Source organism: Chrysemys picta, chromosome 8 (assembly GCF_011386835.1).
Source record: "Chrysemys picta bellii isolate R12L10 chromosome 8, ASM1138683v2, whole genome shotgun sequence".
Classification (NCBI taxonomy): domain Eukaryota; kingdom Metazoa; phylum Chordata; order Testudines; family Emydidae; genus Chrysemys; species Chrysemys picta.
This window is the reverse complement of record NC_088798.1, coordinates 83,718,139-83,738,499: the sequence shown is the minus strand read 5'-3', so window position 1 is coordinate 83,738,499 and position 20,361 is coordinate 83,718,139.

The window sequence follows — 20,361 nt, the reverse complement described above, 5'->3', positions numbered from 1 at the left end:
TCTGTGTTATGAGATGGAGAGTGATAAATAACTAGCTTTTCGTGGCTCAATACACATCACTTTTGTGATTATATTCTAAAACATGATTAGAGTGCAAGTGAGTAGGACCAAAATTAAACAATCAGGAAACAAGATAGACACACTTATTTTTTACTGTCCTAGGTATTTCTAAGACATCATGGGGCCCAAGCATGCCCAAGGGCAGCATTCTCAGTATCTCCCCACACCTTCTTTGTAAGCAATGGTGAGAGGGGAAGTATGAATTATCCCATTTAATACATACATTGAAAATAGTTTCAATAATCAAAAATAAGTGGGTTTTTTTACTTATCCTAACTATCTCCAGCTTCTTTCAGTTTCATCTAACCTAGATGCCCTACCATGAAGGCCAAATCTTGCTTTCTAGGGCTGTTGTCCCTCTCTTTAGTTGGCACAACTCCTCCTGTGACGGAGGGGTTTAGTGTCTGTATAGCAATGTCCTCCATTTTGAAATAGTTTTTGTGACAAACTCAACTCCTGATTTAAATTTAAACTAGAGAAAGGAAAACAACAGTAGATGTGAAAAAAGGTAAGCTCTGTCATATACCCTCTTTATCTAACCTATCCATCCTTACGCTGGGCGAGTAGATGAGAGAGGAAAAGAAAAGACACACCAACAAAACCAAACCTGTCATCCTAAGGGATCTCTGCATCAATCATTACAGCCCCTCTCTGAGCTTCAGTCTTCAAATCATCCTGACTGTCATTGTATTGATGTAGCATGAAAATTCTGGTATCTATACTGGGCTGTAATATAAGGTTTTTGGGAAGCCCCTTTCCTTCTCTGACTTTACAGATTTGTTTGTTGTTTTTTTAAAGCCTGTATAGAGAGGAATTTAATGATTTTTACAAGATGGGCTTTGAACATGTGAGGGTCTGATACTGTAGCACACTGAATCACAAACATGTAACTACATTGCAAGGGAGGACTATGAATTCTGAGTACTTTCTAAGATACCCAGAAACCAGCACGATGGGCACTGTATAAGAACTTAGGGAGATAGGTTCATTCCCAGGTTTACTTACATTATTTATATGAAATAACCCTTTTAGCACATAGATCTGTAAAGTTGAGGTAATACTTCCTAACTCATTGTAGGGATAAATTCATTAGTGTTTGTGAAGCTCTTGGATACTCTAGGGGCGAGAGCCATATAAGTAGTTAGATAATATAGAAGCTATTTCCCTGTGTGTAGTTACCCCCCAAAAGGAAGTTATTTTCATGGATGTGTGTCATGCAGGCCTAAGGTTAGTCAAGAACCACAGGACATGACAAAAACTAGGACACGATGAATAGAGCTGGTTGAATAGTTAATTTTTAGGTTCTCTGGCAGTTCTGAAAAATAAATAATTTAAAAAAAGAAGTTCAAGTCAGGTTGAACCAAATCTAAATAATTCCCCCAAAACCCTGACAAACCAAAAAAAGTTCATTTTGGTCTGAACAAGACCTACGGTGCTACCCACCTTATTACTTTGAACATCCCCCCTTTGCCTGAAGCGTAACAGGAGTTTGAACTTAGATCTCCAACCTATTCACAGAGCTTGATTGACTTCTCTGTGTTTACTTGGCCTGATGGTAATCTTCTTTGCACTGGTCTTAGGTCAATATAACATTGCATGTTTGTCCTTAACTGCCATAAGCTGTCCATTGCCTTATATGACTTAATTCTGTAAATAATTTTGAGTTTGAATGATAGCTACTATATGAAAATATGGCACTGTATTGTATATCATAAGCATCCAAAATAGTGTGTGCTCACATAAAGTTTTCCTGAACTGCCTTAGTGTACTTGGTCAGCTGGAAGGTTAACAAAGTAAATGTCCAGTATTATGAGGTTTTGGAATGAGAATAGATTATATTGTGTTGATTTTAATACTATTCCTCACTAAAATTGGAAATTTTCAGACTGAAAAATAATAGAAGAAATAAGTTAAATTAATTTATCCTTGAAAAAATCTTGACTTAGCTTAGTTCAAGATTGGAGGAGACTGTTTGAGTTGTTTCCTATTTTATTTCAACTAGTTTCTCCATTTTTATTACCAAATCTCTGTCTTACAAAAACAGAACATAAAGGATTACATAAAGCAGGAATTAAATTAAGACCATCTCCCCAAAGGACTTTATACTATAGCTTGTTAAAAATGATTTTACACAAATCACACATAGCAAGTGAGTGGCAGAGCCAGGAATGAAACCCAGGAGTCCTGACCCCTAGGCCACAGTTATCATCATTAGATAATACTCCCTTCTGTTATTGCATAAATAAAAAAAGAATTAGCCCATTCTCAGACTTTGTAGGTTACATTTAATTATTCTTCATTAGGAATCTATTCTAAGATATGTATGTGCTTAGATATAAAACATAAAACCAGTTCTCTTCTATAACAGCAATAGAATGGAGAACCCTCCTAATCAGCCATCAATATTCCTTTCACAGTGGCCCAGATTATCACTTTCAAGGCTTTCCCTGCTGAAGAGACCAGAAACTTTGAAGTTACCATTACAAAGTTTCCTCCAAATTGCTCTCTTGGGGGCAAGAGACCTGGTCAGGATTTCTTCCCCATGTAACAAATAGGGGGTTCAGATAATCTCAGTAAGCTAATGGGGATCTCTAGCTCTATCTGTGCACAGACTTTGTGTCTCACACTCCGCAACAGCTCTTCTAGACACTTTCCCTGGAAGGACAGCTTCATTCAAGCCATGCTGCCAGGTCCTCCCCTGCTGGTCACCATCTCAAGAACCTGCCTCCCAAACAGAAAACATGGGGTCCCACAACATGAAGAGACTGAAGGAAAAGTTCCATCAGTACAGCTGTCCAACAGAATCCTTGTGGGGTTGTTGGAGAGCCCCTACCTTGGCCAGCTCTCTCCTCAACAGGAGGTGGGATTCTATGGAGCCTGGGGAATAGGAGGGGCAACACCACAGAAGTGTCACTCTTTCTTTTCATGAGTCCCCCGAAGAGTTCCAATAATATTGCTTCCCCAATGTGAGGCAGAGGGGTCAGTCCGTGTCCATGTTCACTCCACTTAGCATGGTTAATAAATGTTGCATACATTAGATTAATATGACTTTAACAGTCATGCAGTATCTTGATATAAATGATAATTCGCACAGCATCTCAAGCATTAGATATAATTTTAAATATAATAGATCACCAGGATGTCAGTCCACTTTCCTAGGTGTAAATATAACGAGAAAGAACACTATTAAAACAGAGCAATATTATAGGTTTCCACTGGGGTTTCATAATGACACAGAGTGCTTAATAATTTGGATGCATTTAGGAGCAGTTTTCAAACAGGGAAAGCTTAGTTTAGCTTGCACTGTGGAAGATTCCTCTCATCTCTCCTTATCTCAAAAGCTGATGCCTATAGATCATGTTTTGTTCCTATCCCCACTGGCAATAAAGAAAGCTGTTTGGATTTTACCTAGGGATGAAAAATGTTTTTAAATACAGCTTGTTGAGCTGTCATGCCCAGTGCACTAACCAAGCCAGCGCACTAACCAACCAGTGTCATGAATCGGCTGAATGGTAACATGTCAGCAGAGGGCAGTTCTATTCTATATAGATCCTTTATATTGTCCTCATCACCGTAGTATCTGAGCATCTGCCAGTAGCCTATTAAGTGATGTGACTAACATTTGTCATGTGTGGGTTCTTCTCTCTTTCATCCTCTCCTATGAGGAAGACTAGTTTGTCCACTATAGTGTCTTGTTTTGGTATGAATTTGGGTTTTCTTTAAATGTAAATACCACTAGGTCTAACAATAGGGCAGGCAGGAAAACAAGAATTCTGCTTCACACAGAAAAAACAAGGTTTCAACATTTGCTTTTGTTGTACATGAGAATAAACCCAAAAACCTTTCTAACTATTTCACAAAAAAAGAACAGAGAGAGAGCTCACAGAATAGACAGTTGCCCACCCAGTGGTAATGGGATTGAATGGAATGTAAGGGATCCAGGCTCAAGTCCCTGCTTTACCTGATTCAGAGCAGGACATGGCTATTCTGGCATCCTCTCTTTCTTGCTTTGACCAGAAATTCCATCCTAGACCTATGGAAATTTCAGCTAACCTGATACATTTCCCCAAACAGTTTCAGGTTTGATGAACTGACATTATCTGATGGGAATAAAAATCCAACCTGTCATGTCAAAGAAGGGCTCCTGGTATGCAGTTGGAGTGGAAAATGGTTGAGATTTGTGATGGTTTATTGGGAGGTCATTCCATAGTCTTAAATTACTTCCTGGGAAAGCTCTGTTTCCTGCACAGACGAGCTTTACACTTATAGTGAAAAGTTCCCTCTCACTTAAGGTTCTCAACCATGGTCTTCGACCCAGAGCTCTAGGAAATTTTTAGTTATCATGGTCACAGACCATTGAGTGCCTTGAAGGTACGGCTGGATGGTGAGGCAATTTACTCACTCAAACAAAGAGAGATGTGTCATGTTTATGGGGTAGTTATACCACTATCCCTGCTCTGGTCTCTCTGAGTGCACTCCCACGGGCCTCGGACCTTTGTCTTTCTCACTCTCCTAAACTGGGCCCTGTGTATCAACTGTTCATACCAGCAGGTCTCATTGGATTCAGAACCTTCTTTCGTTCCGGAGTCAGTGACCAATGGCAAATATAGTGAACAGAAGCCTTCTTAAAACCAAGGGATTGTTTAATTCTAATACTAGGAACAAAGCATTTCAACAATTAATTAATTAATTAATTAGCATACACATGTCTATTGTGCCTGTAGGCTTACTATCTCCTGGTGATAACCTAGGCAGGCCTAACTTTTTCTGGCACCCCAGTGCATGCTTGTGTCAGTCTGAACAGCTCCCCACCAGCTGCCTTCCTCCCTAGAGAGAGAGAATGAATCTCCTTTTAATCCAACCAGAGTTTATTTGTCTTTATCAGTTCCTGGGATTTTGGCCCTGTTTGTCCAAACCAGTTTGGTAGGTTCCTCAGAAGTCCAAGCCAAAATCTTGCGAGCCAGTGGCAGTCCCCTTGTCTCATTACAACCATTAAGTATTTGCCAGGGGTGGCTCATGTTGAACAAATATTTCCTCCTCCTGCTTGTTTTCCCAACAGCCCTGTTGATTTAACCCAATATAGTCATAAGTAAACATGCAAATATATTCAACCAGTATTTAAAAATGATTAAAGTCTACCACGAGAGGCCTTTTGCTGATATTTAACAATGGGATTAGAAGAGAAAGAAATCTCACTTTAGAGGAAGCAGGTAGGAGGTGGAGTTTCAGTTCTGGGAAAGAGGCACTCACTCTCTTCTGTGATGTCTTTAGGTGAGGTGGGTGGATGGGGAGGTTGGTGTTAGGGGTGTCTTTCACACAGCTATAGGTGAGAAGAAAACATTTTTAAACTAGGAAAGTGTGATTTTGAAAACCACACAAGTAGCAGGCAGAATCAGGAGCTGGTGTAGAACTTAAAGCTATTTTAAACTCTGTTTTTATTCAAATTGACAAGATTTCAAGTTGAAGATGTCCCCTTAAGATCGCTACTTTTTCTAACGTCAAGTTTTAGTTTTAGAAGTCAGCTATCCACCCTTCACAGTAAAGAGCAGCAGATGCCATTGAGGGTTTGCAATCTTCACTGTGTGACACCTCCATTTGACATCAGAAGTCTTTAGCTGAACCTGTTCTACTTTTTGGCATTGAAAAAAGCCCTACTAAAGTATTTAATGGAAGGAATGAGTAATGCAGAATTAAACAACATACTCAAAACTTAATCATATTGAGCAAATCAGATTATAAAAGCATCAACTCAGAGGGAACTCAGAACAAGTAGCCATTCCCTGACACACAATATTTAGCATTTACATAGCACTTTTAGAAGAGCCATTAACTAATTTATCATCACAACACCCTAAGAAGAAGATAGGGCAGTATCATTTTCAGTTTACTGACAGGAAACTGAGGCAGAGAGACAGTGACATTCCCTAGATCAGGGATTGGCAAGCTTTGGCACGAGGCCCATCAGGGAAATCCTCTGGCAGGCCGGGCCAGTTTGTTTACCTGCAGCATCTGCAGATTCGACCGATCGCAGCTCCCACTGGCCACGGTTCACTGCTCCAAGCCAATGGGGACTGTGGGGACCGGCGCAGGCTGAGTGATGTGCTGGCCGCCGCTTCCCGCAACCCCCATTGGCCCAAAACGGTGAACCATGGCCAGTTTGAGCTGTGATTTGCCAAACACGCTGCAGGTAAACATCCCGGCCTGGCCTGCCAGCAGATTTTCCTGACGGGCCGCATGCCAAAGGTTGCCAATCCCTGCCCTAGATCAAACACCATTTCAGTGGTAGAGTCGGGAATAGAATTCAAGAGTGTGACTCCCAGTCGCTTGCTCATACTGTCAGACTACAGTGTCTCCCATAGATATCCAAGTGTATCACAACCAATTACTATTTTGGAGGAAGGGTGGACACATAAGATACATTGATCAATATGCTTAGCAGTAAATTAGAATCAAAGACTCATGATTTCTCCTACAAAATGAGCCCTAAACCAGAAGAGAAAAGGGAATTTCAAAGGAGCTGGTGTACACTAGTGCTTCCCTGTTCCTAGCAATGGTGCAGTTGCACTTGTGCTAATGAAATGGTGGGAAGAGTCTTCACAATTCTCAAGGCAGACAAGGTCATTGTGTGTAAGAGGACCATGTTTTGTTATTCACATACTGTCTGAACAATCTAATGTGAGGTTTTCTTTAAATTGATCTGCAAATCTAAATGAAAACTGAATTAAGCATTAATTTCTATGCTGGATGTCCCTGCTAACAAGACTGTGAATGGAGGTGGTTGGGAACTTTTAGACAAAATGTCTTGTACACCCACTCTCATCCTGAAGTGTCAGGTAAACGAAGATGTTCATGGCAATCTCACAAAGACATTAAATTCCAGCCTTCTAGGAGTTCACATGGACTTTTTAAATCCCCTGGAGAAATCCTTGTTTTAAATTTGCAGATTATTAGTGACAGTAAATTTATCTCATTGGAGAGGCACTGAAGTCATTAACATAGTTTGTAAAGCTGTGCTTTTGCTGCTGTGAAGTTGGTTGCTGTTTTAGGTAACAAGGTTAATAGTGACATAGGAATTCTGAACATAAAACATTCCTCTCAGGACACCATAACTAACTTAGTGGAACCACAATTTAAGAATAACATTTAATCTTCACTTAGTAATTTTGCCAAACGGGAAGCACTGAAGAAATGCTTCTTAGCTGCTAGTCTGAGAACCCAGCACACAAAACTTGTGGCTTGGAGCTAATAAGTATGGAACTCCTGATGTCATGAAAAAGAAAACTCAACAGAAACTATCCCAATACTGCCAGCTTCATGTTTACAGGAAACTTAAATGGCAACGAGTCCTTACTCGCATGGGAAGTCACCATTTCAAACTTATTTCCGAACCTTGCCCATCCATAATTGCCCTCCCATAATTAAGCAGCTTTACATCTAGTGTTCATTCAGATTCTTTCATTAGATTGATTTCTATCTTTCTAAGTGAAATTGATTTACAGATAAACTAGCGCTATATCAGTGGTGATATTCATGTGGAGTGACGGGGGAGATTGGAGAAATACATCTTATTATTGCTATTTATTTCTATTATATGTGTTGTTAGAGGTTTGGTTGATGTATTCCACTGCCCACAGCCCATGTTGTCACAACATAACCTTGATTATCCAGATATCTCTTTGTCACTTACCAGCTAATTTCCCCATTGCTGGTTCCTGAAAGAGGTCTTATGTTCAGTCAATATTCCAACAGACGTTTTCTCATTTTTAAATTCTCCACTGTCTTTGCACTAACATAGGCCTACAAGCTTGATGGACTTTAAAGAATGAGGAAAATAACCTTTTTGGTCTGCTAGACAAGTTCTTCAGGGATTAGAACTACCTATTTTATCTAGTGTGTAAAATTCTTATTTTAGTCTACATAGACCCATATTCTTACTGATTCATATTTCTATCATTTTGCTACATTCCAAAAGCAATGTCTTATGGTAGCACATAACACAGCCATCATGTGAGACAATGATTTCTTTGACCGCAGTTTAATGTGTCTTTTTCTAAAAGGTCTGGGGAATTGATTAGCCATTTTAGTGGAAATGTGAATATTCACCACCCAGAAATTTGGCATTGCTTATTGAAATATTTTCCCCACTTATGGCACTTAGTAATGGGATGAAATAACTCAGTAGTTCAACCTGGATAAAGGCCTAGAAGGTTGGATAAATAGACGGACCTTCTCTTAATCTCTTGCATCTATGACATTGAGCTAAATTTCTTACATGAACAGGCCCCCTTCTGAGATTTCCACTTTCCTGCTTTCAGTCATAATGGAAATACTATACTGCAAAAATAAACTTTCTTGTGGTATTATTTTGGCACTTCTAGTTTCAATTCCACCTGGAATAGGCATGGCAAAAGTGAAAAATAATTCTAAAGAAAAAAATCAACTGAAGCATCTGAGCCTCAAAAACAATTTTCCTTGGCGTTGTTTCAAGTTCAGGGTGAAAGTTTAGGTCAGTTTTGAGTTAATCTGAGCTTGCTCACCCATTCCTATTGCTATTACATGCTTGGAGAATGATAGCTTCTTCTTCATTTCTTTCCCTAAATGCTGCAGACAGTTCAGCTAACTTGTTTATACCCATTTAAATTTTATGTGTCAGGTCGCATGTCATAAAATATAATGAAATTTAACATAAATGAGAGAACACCACATGTTGCCTAAAATTAAAGCATAATACATTCATTTTTAGTATCTGATACTTGCTATCAATTTTGATAGTGAGATAATTTGGAAATGCATATGCTGAGGGGAGAAAAGATAATTATGAAGTATTGGTGGGTGCTGTACGGGTCTGCTTTATTCTCTGCCCACAGATATAATCTCTTCTAATTACTACACATTCCCTTTTTCTTATCATATTTAAAGTGATGGTTATGTTATAGTTATATATTTAGTAAAGTTGTGGATTAGTTATTGTAATTAAAACAACAATATAAATGACATATAATATATATATATATATATGAAAAGAGCTTCGACTGTCTTGTTTATTTGGCATTTACCAGATCTAATTTCTGGGTTCTTAAGAAAAAAGAACATATGAATGCTCATACTGGGTCAGACCAATGGTCCATCTAGCCCAGTATCCTATCTTCCAACAGTGGCCAGTGCCAGATGTTTCAGAGGGAATTAATAGAATAGGGCAATTATAGAATCATCCATCCCCTGTTGTTCGGTCCCACCTTCTGGTAGTTGGAGGTTTAGGGATGCTCAGAGCATGGAATTGCATCCTTGATCATCTTGGCTAATAGCCACTGATGTGCCTATCCTCCATGAATTTACCAAATTCTTTTTTCAATCCAGTTATACTTTTGGCCTACACAATATCCTCTGGCAACAAGTTCCACAGGCTGACTGTGTGTTTTGTGAAGAAGTACTTCCTTATGTTTGTTTTAAACCTCCTATCTATTAATTGTGTTGGGTGACCCCTCATTCTTGTGTTATGTGAAGGGGTAAATAACACTTCCCTATTCATTTTTCCCACACCATACCAGATCAACATTGCCTCATTCCAAACAATGTTATTTTAGGGTTTAAGAGATTGCAGTAAAAGACCACAGAACACATGATGAGAGGATCAAGTCTGGAAGCTGAATACCAGTATTAAGGGCAGAATAGCCCCTCTGTGTGTAATGTATAAAATGAGATTCTCTTTTCTTAAATTCATATAAAAATCTACAATACTTTTACAGCCAGATCAAACACCATCAGATTTTTTTAGTTGTGTGCTAACGTAGCTCGAATTATTCAGTTGTCTCACATTTTAAAGATGCTTGGAAAGCTTGTCCTATTATTATTTTTAATTTAGCAGGCAATCTTTTTCCCTACTTTTGTTTAATCAGTGTTAAAACATGTTCAGTTTCAGTTCAGACTGTCATGAACCAATTGGCCAACTTATGTCAGGGAAAAGCTAGTTTTCTGTTAGTTCAAAAGGGAAAATTGCTTAATATCAGTTAGAATAACACCTGTGCTTATTGCAGAATAATGATCGTGCAATTTGTGCCTGATGCAGTTATAAATAAGTCTTTGAAAGCATTTTTTATTATTGTTATTTTAAATAGGGGCTATGAAAAGCCACAAGAAAGGTCTAGTCCTGTTAATATCACAAGCTGTTTTCCCACCTGCACTCAGAACAGCTTTACTGTAGCAGCTGTCTTGGTTAGTGTTGGCACACAACTGTCAGCATAGAATACCCATGGTTTACATAGGAAATGAACAGAACACTGCTCCAATGGGAGCCTTTAATAATCTGGAATCTCAAAAGCTGCCATGTGTGGGCACTGGACTTTGAAGTTCTGAGAGGTGAGAAGTTTCAGGAAGATTATTTAAAGTCAATCAACTTTTGATTTTTTAAAGAGGTTTAAGAAAGCTGTGATGATCTTTGCATTTTGTCTTTAATGTTAATTAAATACAATTTAGGTTTGCATTAATGTCTTTTGTACAACAGCTCTGACGAACTAGAGAGAGCGCTTGAAAGAATGATGTAACTCAGTCCAAATAAGGTTAACTTCAGCAAACAGAACTTGGAATTTGTTTCATTTACAGTACAGTATTTATCAAATACTAGCTGTAAAAACTTGAGCCAGGTTGCAGCAAACTGCTATCGTTGAGTACTTTGGGAGCAGAGTTGGGTACATACTGCAATAACATTTCCATGTAATTTGAATGTATAAACCAATTCTCTTCTTCTCTGGTCATACCCCAGATGTGTGCTTTTGGGTGAAATTCACACTCGTTCAGATCAAGGCTGTGCTGTGCTTAAGTCTTCAAAAATGCTCTCTCTCTCTCTCTCTCTCTCGGCTAATTACAGCTTAGGACACATGCCCTCCCATAGATGATAGCTGAGCCAGAGCATCCTTTAACTCAGGTAGCAAAGACTATGATGTCTGAAGCTGTAGGACCAGCATGCTAGAAAAAAGAGTATGATTTATTGTGGCACAGTGGTAGTGTCTAATACTTGTGTTTTTACAGCCAGTAGCCTATTTTGAGGCTGAATTATGATCCCCGGTGTTACTATAGAAAAATCCACATTCTTTCAAGTGTCTAGAATGAAGTCTCAGACAATAAACCATTTTCTGAAAACTTGGAGTACTTTAAGTGCCATAATTTAATGTGGCTCTTTTTAAATCTTTTTGTCAGGGTACTAATGTTGCTTTCTGTCTCTCTAATTGCCAATGGCACCACAATGCTTGAAATATAGGCAGCTTTTGGCATTGGTTTGTGCAAGAAACAGTTTATGATTAGGAGTAGTAAAAGTGTCAAATAAGTTGTTGTTATTTGAAAAGTAGATGCAATTTCCTATCAATAAATCTGAAGTAGAGAACATATGGTGACAAAACATTTTCATTGACAACCTTAGCCAGCTCAGGGCATTTTCCAAAAGAGAGAGGGAATGCCAGAATCTAATAAAAAATGTCTACATTTCCCACCAAAATGCGGAATTTCCCTGGAGGGAATGTGTATAGATCCATTTTCCAGAGAGAGTAACATGAAAAAGCTTATATAGGAAGCCTGAACCAGAGGTAGGAAGAGGACCTTGATCTCTGAGGTGATAGGCCCATGTATTAATCCACTAGACCATATTCCCTCGTGAAAATTGCTTGAAATCTCTTTACTTAGTTAGGCCAACTGTAAAATCCAGCTAATAAAGTTTAATCACCCTTTTAAAGTGCTTTGAGGTCTACATATGAAAAAGCACTATATAAATGAAAAGCATTATAGACAGATTTTTTTTTTCCAGAGCAGATAACTAAAAGAGAGAGGATTTTAGTGATTTGCCTGAGAAACGATGTGGCCTTGGGTTTAGGTATTGGCTGTTGAATTAGAAGATGTGGCTTCTGACCTTGACTGAAAGTACACCTCTACCCCGATATAACGTGACCTGATATAACACGAATTCGGATATAACGCGGTAAAGCAGCGCTCTGGGGGGGCGTGGCTATGCACTCCGGTGGATCAAAGCAAGTTCGATATAATGCGGTTTCACCTATAATGCGGTAAGATTTTTTGGCTCCCGAAGACAGCGTTCTATTGGGATAGAGGTTTATATAATATTTTGTACAGTATATGACGATGTGTGTGGTGGTGGGGGGGGTGTAACCCAGAGATGCAGTGGGGAAATGGTTGGGCTGTGGGGTCCCATCCAAATAGAAGCAAGGGGGTGGACCTGCTAATTGAAAGGGGTGCACCCATTGGACTGGACAATGGGTCTCATCAAGAGCAACCTACCCAGGGAACATGGCACATTACCAAATCACCACCCACTTATTTCTACAAATAACTAAGTTGTAGTGGAGGTTAGAAGTTTGATGATGTCATGAATAAAATGTGTGTATTGTGGGTTATGGAAGTGAGAACTGGCACTGGGCATAAGCAGATTAAGCAATTGCTTAGGGCCCTGAGAAGCTCAAGGTGACCCCCTATTATTAGCATGTGTTGTGTGGGGGTCAGCCCAAAACTATTTCTTTGGAGGGCCCCAATTGGCTAGCACCAGCACTGGTGGAAATATTTAAATAGATGTGATCAGAGTAAGTGATATGTGTTTTGTGGATGGTGTAGAAATAACTTAGTTGTTGATTTCCTAGACTCTTTGTATTTGCTGGTGGGAATTGTACTTGAACAGCTTTAAATCTAACTTAAAATATACTTATTTGATAATGCATACTTCACCATACAACAATAACCTTACTTCTGACTCAAAGAGAGTAGTATTCTTTCAGAGTTAAGTTTCTATGTATGATGAAATATGCACTCCCTCCCCACACTCCCCAGTTGCCAACCATATTATTTAGCAAGCCTGCAAGAGTTTCTCTCCGGGAGCCTGTGGACTGTAATAGTATGAAGTGACATAAAAGCAGCTTCTGCAAAACAAAGGAGGATTTATTTTGCCAAAAGATGCACAAACACTAAGAAGTGGATTTAAAACAACAGAGATTTACATACATATTGTCTTACCCATGGTTGGCATTTTCCTCAAGCCCCTGGGTAGACTTGACTTAGACCTGGTGCCCCTCCATTTTAACTGGACATTAACCTACAGGTTGCTTGCTACAAACCCCCAACTGTCAGCGTCTACCAGCCTGGAGCACGCTTTCCCAGTACACCTCAGTATCAGCCTACAGACCACTGAAACTTCCCCTCATCCTCTCTGTGAGGCCATATTTCAACTGGTCAGGGTCTTTTGGGCATCAGTTGCTCAGCCTTGGCAAATAGCCCTGCCACTAGGATTGGGGCTTGGAAATCCCACTTCATGGCTATAAACCTGGCTACAGTTTGAGGAAGTGCTTCTTATCTAGGCCATTGTTTTACTTTTCTTGCTTCTTTAATTTTATCTTTCCTTCCTGGTTTCTTTAAACACCCCTGGTTTAGATCCAACTGTGCATTCAGACAGGCTAATATCATTCAGCTGCACCAAGGTGCATATGTGATTTATAAAATAAACTATTTCTCAGTTCTCCACAGTTTGTATGGGAGAGTGGGGGAGAAGTATGTTCTGTCTTGTAGTTTCTTTACATTTCTGTATATGAAGGTTGTGAAAGGAGGATGGGAAGAAGCAGTGATGGTAAGCAGTGAATTGTTTGTTACAATGCAACAATAGCAGTATGAAGGCAATTTATAAAGCAAGGTTAGAGCTATGTGTTGCAGAATTAATTATTGCTAGTCATTAATTTGTGCCACCTTAACTCTGACCTCAATACATTGTCACAGACAGAGTACAGGTGTAAAAAGTAGAATGACCAAGTCAGGCTGACACTGTAGGTGAACATATGGAGCTAGCAGGGATTAATAGTTGTTACTGAGTCTTTGCAGAAGAAAAAATAGGTTATAATGAAGGCAAATAACTCTTTTGGTGTTAAAATTTTAAGATCCTGATTTGCTTTTCACTTATAGCCTGATAAATCAGGAACTACTTCAGTGAATTCAAAGGAGTGATTGCAGTGTGCGAGGAGAATAAGGCCATACAATTTTAAAACTGGCCTATTTCTGAGTTGCTAAGAAAACTTGGAAGTTTGGAGTTTGTAGGGTTTGTAGTTCTTTAACTAGAAGAAAATGTTTTAGGAAACATTTCAAAAAGAACTGATTTCAATGTTTCCTCTGCCAAAGTTAAATATTGACCAAGAAAATATTATGGAAAATGCACTTGGCCTACAAAGAGCTTGTGGTTAAAACTAAAGATTGAATTCAAACACTGAAGTATGAAATAGATTTTAATTCTGCTTTGTGCAAATTTCAGAGCATTCTTAGTTGTGGAGCCACAAGGGTGCCTCCATAATTGTATATGGACACATGCATATGCACACTCTAGAAAAAGAGCCAAATTAGGGTTACTCATGAAACATCACAATTAACATCCAACTGTTGAGTAATAGATTAATTTAATTATCTGGGATCATATATATCCAATCAAAGATGCTGCTCCAAAGAAATCAGAAAACAGGGGATGGCTTGCTCAGCCATGACCTCCCTTACAAAAGTGGAAAACTGTGTAATCTCAAAATATTTGAAGGTTTGACGTGAAAAGCTTAATTTTTCCATCAAGATTTATGGATGTGAATCCTGGGCAATTAGACCTGCTGACATGAAGAAAATTCAAGCCTTTGAGATGTGGTTCTGGCAAAAAGACTCTGGCATGTCTGTAGATGGAAAAGATGAACATTTATGTTGAAAATATTATTTGAGAGATGCGAACTCTGCTCTCAGAAAGCAACAGGCAGAAAATTATGTACTTTGGTCACAGAAGGGAAAGAGATGGAAATAACCTTGGAAAGTTATTATGGAAGGAATAGTGGCAGGTCATCATAGTAGGGGATGACCACCAAGGAGATAGATAGATAGATAATGTACATCAGGTCAGTGGGAAGTCAGCTGCTAAGTGTGTAAACTTAGTGGTGGATCAAGAAGGTTTTCAAAAATTCTGCTATGATGTCACCAGTATTTAGACATGAATAAATGGACTTTATTTACTTATATAAGGAAATCATAGTATATATTAGTCAGCTGTTTGAGGAGCCATAAGCAATGTTTCCAGTCAGCATGGCTTTAGTCTGTATGGGAAATCAGCTATAATACTCTGTAGTGTCTCAATATCATATTCTGACTGTGGTATTTAAAAGCAGCTAATAGCCTTTGAGGCTATCTAACCATTTCTAGTATGTACAATAAAACAACAAAAGAAATCTGATTCCTATGCCTCAGTGCATTTTATAGACTGTATTTTTAATCTCAAATGATAGAACATATTATATTCTGTGCAACATAAATACTCTTTATGACCCGTTCAGTTACTGTGTCTGTACAGATGGGATACCACAAAAGTAACTGAGATAGAAAGTTCATGGAGTTTTGAAAGGCCACAAAAAATAGTAAAGCTTGAATGAGTCAGGATGTCACACATGCCCCAGGATGTCTATAGAATTGGTTAAATATTAGATGAAATCAGATCTTAAATATTAACGTATTTGGCAATTAAACTATTCATCAAAAATATTGTTCAGTGCATGTTATTAGATAGCCGAATAATGAAAAATAATGAAGAAAATTATTCCATGGATGGCGGCATTATTCACTCACTTTTATATTACTCAACAATAGTGTTTCTAGACTTTTGCATGGTCTCTTTGAATAGTTATGCTATATTGTGTTCTCTCTGTTGAATGATTTTGTTGACTCTATTTATCTGGCCATTGTAGAAACAAGTCTGTCCCCAAACCTGGTCTTTCTCTCTCTCAGCTTCTGAGCCAAGAACAACCTTTTATATAATCCTGGCATAGTCATATGGATTCCCTCCTAGTAACATGACCCCCCTAGGACTACCCCCCTCATTAGCAAACATGTCTCCCCAGATTCCTTTCCTCAAAGGTCTTTGCCACAGTAAAAGGCAGTCTTGTGATGCCTGCTCTTAAAGGATCACCATGCTATGTTACACTTTAAAATGTTTATAGTATATTAATAAAAGGAAAACAGTTTGGTTAAATAGGCCAGAAAGACAAACATTCCCAACTAAAACCTTCCCAATGGCCTATACCTCCTCCTGCCTGCCCTGACAAGGATCAAATAGCTCATGACCATGCAGCCGCCAGTCATCTCCATCTTTGAAATTTGTGGTAGCATTATTCAAATCAGCCACTGTAAGGCAGCAATCAAAGGGATGCATCTACAACTGGTTGATCACACAGGGCCTGATCCAAAGCCTGTTGAAGTCATTGGAAAGAAACACATTGACTTTAGTGCTCTGTGTCGTGCTGAACAGAATACATTCTAGGTTATAAGAACCACCTACTGTTAGTCTTCTTTTAATTCCTCCCCTTGCATTGTGACATATAATCCTTCTTCAATGCTCCTGTCCAGCTTCATGAGAATCTTTCACCTCCATAAGCTTGAGTGCGTACAAAAACAACCTACATCTCATTAAGTAGCCTTTCACCACTGCTAAACATGATTTGAGCTTTTTGACTTAAAAACAAGAAAAACTACATGTAGAATTGTAAACACCATTGGAAGCCATCATTCTAGTTTTTTTTCCTGTGAATTAGTCTAACTTTTGTCTTCTTTTAAGAGTAAAACCACATGAATGTAATTGTTCTGCTTTGTAGAGCACTGATGTGAAAGGCAGATTGTGCTGGAGAGATACATTGTGCTATCCATTGCTTTATGTCACAGTTTTAAGTCACTGAATAAGATTATTGTACCTACTACAGCCCCCTTTAAAGATAAAGCCTTTCACAATAATTTTGCCCTAATACAGTATTGTCAGAGAGCGCAATATGCTTACCTTCATAAGAAAACCTCTCTAATTGGAATTACTGGACCTTGACTTACTTGTCACAGCTACATTGAGGGTGAAGGTGAAATCTTTGTGAAGTCTGTTCTTGAAAATTAGACCACAGCTTGTCTGAATAAAAGCATTATATGAGAACACATCCATATGCAATATATTTTTTCGCCATTTCTTTTTTTTCCCATGTTCTCTGCTTATATGCAAAATAAACAGAAAAAAACCCTTGAACTTTGTAACATTTGAACTTCAATAATACTGTCTAAATTGTTATCAGTTAATGAATGTTATTTCTTGTACTGGAAGAGTTAAACAAAATCACAATTTTAAACTTTGTAACAGGTGGGGGAATTGCAGCTAAAGCCATTGAGCTTAATGGGAATTAGTCATGCGTCCTTGATTGTTCAGATGTTGGAAGAGGGACCTGAATAACTCACTGAGGTAAGTGCTTTTCCTAAGCTCCTAAAGTCTGGATAATAAATAGAAACAAATCATCTCCTAGTGATTAGTAGACATGTCTTTGTAGAATTCATAACAACAAAGCAGGACAGTCCTTGTGTTTTAGCATTTTGTTTCCATAATTACAAAGTGAGTATCAAAGCAATAATCAGGAGACCCTGTTCTTTATTTGTTTTATTTTTCTGGAGAGATTGTATTTATTTAAAAAAATGTAGTTTAATAATATTGTCCTAATAATACAAATGGATAAAAAGAAAGTATGCTCAATTTCAAGTCTTGATCATTTTCTGTATTTTCAGAGATTACAAATATGGGTATATGGTGATGAGTTTTGTATATATTTCCAGAGATAATTATTCATTAACCAGAATCTGTAGTTGATGCAATATCCTTGAGAAGATAGTGAAAAAAAAAATCCCAGAATGCACTTGGCCAATTATGCAACACAGCACCATTTGGGAAAAATTCTTTCTGACCTCAGCTGATGATCAGTTTATGTCGCTATAAATGTTACTGTTCTAAATAAATTACCTCTAAGCATTTCAAAGCACTAACATAGCTGATCTAGTAACCATTCATGTTATGTTAATTAATGAAGCCTTTTTAATTTATCACAGACTTATTCTTATATCTTTGTTTCATTTAATACCTTGTTGCATGCATAAAATTTGGAAGACTTTACAATCTTTAGTTACAATAACATAAATCAGTAAATTAAAAATTAATTTTAAAAATAGTTGCTATCTGTAAGCTTAACTGATCGGTCACTGTAAAGCTTAATAAAAACTAATTTCCTAATGATATAATGGGTTCATAGTACTCACCAAATGGAATTATTTTAGGAAAGGTAAAGTGCTGCTTTCCGTGATTCTATTTCTACAGGGACTTGATTAAAATGTGGCTGGTTTTACACCTAAAGTGTACAAGATCAGGCAAACTATATTGATGGTGAACCAGTGTGCTTGTCCACATGGGTCCTTGTTTAGTTTTCATCCTGTTATCAAAGTTACATAGTCCAATTAATTGAGGATTTTGTTATGAACGTGGCATATTAGAGCAGTTAGCCTGGAAATTTGAACCAGATTTCTCCTTGTCTCCGAAGAACAGTTCTCAATGAAAAGATCTTTTTTGTTACCTCATTAGGAAGTAAAGTCTATAGTATGCTACCACTCCTGATTGTCATCAGTGTTTGCATATCATGGAGATCACTAGAAAGTGAGCTACTAACAAATGACTGCCCCTGCAAAATCTGTTTGGTTATTAAACTATTATTCAGAGTTCAGGAGTGTTGGTATGTATAATATATAAGGCAATCGTGAAAAAAAAACAGAGAGCCTAATGCTGTGTGGGAAATGTGCCTAGCACCTCTGCTGATACCCTAAACAGCCATTCTGTATTGTACATTAGTTAAAGGTCTTTATGAAAGAGCAGAAGGAGAAGGGAAAACACAAAATGGAGAATGAATTACTTAAGATTAAATAGTTCTTATTACTGAAATCGGCAACATGTAGAGCTAACGGCAGATATTTTCTACAGACAGATGGAATGCTTAGCTATCCCAGCAGCATTAGTATGAAGTATCTGGTAAGATTCATTTTTTAGACATTTGCATATAAATATAAACATCATTAGTAGGGGCTAATTGCCCTGTAGGAACTAAAATGTGAGAATTAGCATCTTCAGTTTTGGGGGTTTTTTTTTGTTTTTTTTTTAATTTATTTTTTTTATTATTTTCAAACTATCTCTAACACCCATCATGTTTGGTACTGCATGGCTGCAACAGATAATTGCTACCATTAAGAATCTCAAATGCAAAATCAAAACCATTTGGCATGGCTTCCAGGGCCACCCAGCACAGTAAGTAACCATAGAAAATGACTATACTAGTTTTATATTCATGCATATTCATAAGAGCACTTAATTTGACTTTCATAGTAGGGGGCTTTTGCAAGTTTGTCGTCAGACAAACAACACCTAACATCAAAGGTAATGTGATATTGTACATCACACACAAAAATGCTTCTAGGAGGCAGCGCGTAACACTGAAAGAATTATTTATTTTAGCTGTTCAGAAAAAAAAATGATACTTCTAGAAAAATGTAGACTACAAGCCCTTGGCTTCCTTGTTTGTTTTATTGATCACAAAGGTCAGTGGTATATGTTATTCAAGACTTGGTTCATGGGCCAAGTTTCTGCACAGAGATATATAGGCTTCTGTGTTTAATATCTTTGACTCATGAAGAACATAAGGAAGATTCTGTGAAAACATGACAAAGCCAATGGGAAAAAATGTTCATATTAACTCAACACTATCAGTTAAAAAAACCCAACTGCATATGAAATATTGAAAAATTATTTTGTGTTTCTGAACTCAGGTGCTGCCTTGTTCCAGTGCTATGTTCAGAAGAGAACTTGCTGACACCGTACCAAAAAAAAATAACATTTCCATGACTTTCAGCAAATGTTTATTCTAGTGGAACAAATGTGTTAAATTATAGATTAGAAACAGTACAAAGAAACCTTTACAAATGTTTCAGTTTCAGTTTTGCACATAGCAAACAACATTACACTTAAATGAAGCACTCCTTGTTAGAGTAAAACATCTGCATAACAAGGTATTGCACTAGATTTTCTAACATTATTTTCAGCATGGATGCACAACAAAGAACTGGAAGTCACTGATTATTGGTTGTGGTGTTTTCCCAGATAGTTCCAACTGCTTTTCTTTCTCTTTCCCAATTGTTTCATCTGCCCTTTCTCTAACTCATCTGTCTTTCTCTGATTCTCTATCTAGTTTCTTATTTTTCTCTTCATTACTCTGGGCAGTTTCTTGCTCATCAAATGATGAATTCTTTCTGATATGGTCTCTCAGAAAATAACACTGGGATTGTGGAATTGTGTGCTTGCCAGAAATGCCCTGTGTAGCTGACATTTGCCTGCATTGTTATTTACATACAGGTCCCACTAAACACTTACAGTTGAACGGTATCAAATACAAACCTTCATCTTTGCCT